The sequence below is a fragment of the Buceros rhinoceros genome, unplaced genomic scaffold, assembly GCF_000710305.1.
Source record: "Buceros rhinoceros silvestris isolate BGI_N320 unplaced genomic scaffold, ASM71030v1 scaffold19886, whole genome shotgun sequence".
In the NCBI taxonomy this organism is placed as follows: Eukaryota; Metazoa; Chordata; class Aves; order Bucerotiformes; family Bucerotidae; genus Buceros; species Buceros rhinoceros.
Genome location: NW_010418354.1, coordinates 2,398 through 3,691, shown reverse-complemented (window position 1 = coordinate 3,691; position 1,294 = coordinate 2,398). Strand labels below are relative to the sequence as shown.

General features: G+C 57.7%; 1 protein-coding gene across 1 annotated transcript in view; it reads right to left on the bottom strand.

Annotated features, from left to right (window-relative positions):
- The window catches only part of FCN2 (ficolin (collagen/fibrinogen domain containing lectin) 2), a gene marked incomplete at its 5' end in the record, with an annotated part of 5,791 nt that overhangs the window by 2,962 nt on the left and 1,535 nt on the right, over positions 1-1,294 (bottom strand). The window lies entirely within an intron of this gene.

Below are 1,294 nucleotides of genomic sequence, written 5' to 3'. Positions count from 1 at the left end.
GGGCCAGGGCTGGCGTCATCTGCCCAAGCCCCTGCCTGTGGCATCCAGGTGTAGCCGGAGCAGGTTATAGCTTTGATTTGGCTTTAGCTCATGGAGCCAGATGGGTCAATTGAAGCTTGTTTGGTTTATTACTAGACCTGCCACGGTGGGCGTGCTGGTACCACTGCCTTTGGAGAAGCAGCATGTCTGTAGAGGTGGTTCTTGTGGTTCCGCCTTGGAAACCAGGAACCTGATGCTCTCAAAACCTCAGACAGACCTTCTCCAGGACCCCCAGGGGGCAGTGACTCCAGTAGTGCTCAGAGGACGTGACTGGCCTGACCTGGCTAGGTAACAGAGTAGACACACAGATGGTCCCTGTGACTGTGCGAAGCAAATGGGTTAACAGTGACAGTTCCTCCCTCTGTCCTTCAAGGTTACTCTGAATCTGGTTTGACTGCCACCCCGTCCTGACTTCTGGTGCAGGGAGTCACCACCACCTGCTCTGCAAAGCCAACAGCGGCGTGAAGGTCCCAGGATGAAACTCACCCCATGTTTCTGGAAATCCCGGCTCTCCCTTTGTTCCTGTTGGACAAACAGTACCATGAATCGCTCTTCACTTCCCACACCCTGCCCTCCCCTCCTCCAGCACTTCTCAAGACAATCCTGTTGCGCTGGTAGAGCGCCGTGGTGGTGGGGGAAGGACTTAGCTCACCTGCGCTCACAACAGAGGCACAGAGAAACCAGTCAGGAAGAGCAACGCCATCCATGGCCACTGCTGGCCCCACTAGAAAGACCCGCCAGCCCTTCAAAGGCCACCGGCACAGACCCAGGGGAGCACAGCAGTACAAAGGCAGGTGGGACACAAGTCACAGGCTCCTGTAGCTACCAGCAGTGACACCCAGCACCCTCAGGCACTGGGTGCAGCTCTCCAGCCTGGCAGGCACACGGGTGGCTGCCAGAGGGGTGGGACACCGGAGGAGCTGCAGCCTTGCCTCTCCTTGGCTGTTGGACCTGGCATGATACCTTTTCCCCTGACATCTGATTTGGGGCTGGAAGGTCCAAATGGCAAGAGTGACACAAGATGTGTCTCTGTGGGACCTTGGTGCTCTGCCTGCTGCTGGCCTGGCCAAGAGCTGGGAACCAGCATTTTGTGCCAGCGAGTACCACTGGGCTGGGACACACGGGACAGGAGCAGGGGGGGTGTGGGAAGGAGGAGGAAATGCAAGTCAAGGTCAAAAGCCCCAAGAGAGGAATGGTGGCAGAGGCTTGGGAGCAGCTGTGACAGCTGGAGCAAATAGTCCTGCAGGCTGGGGCA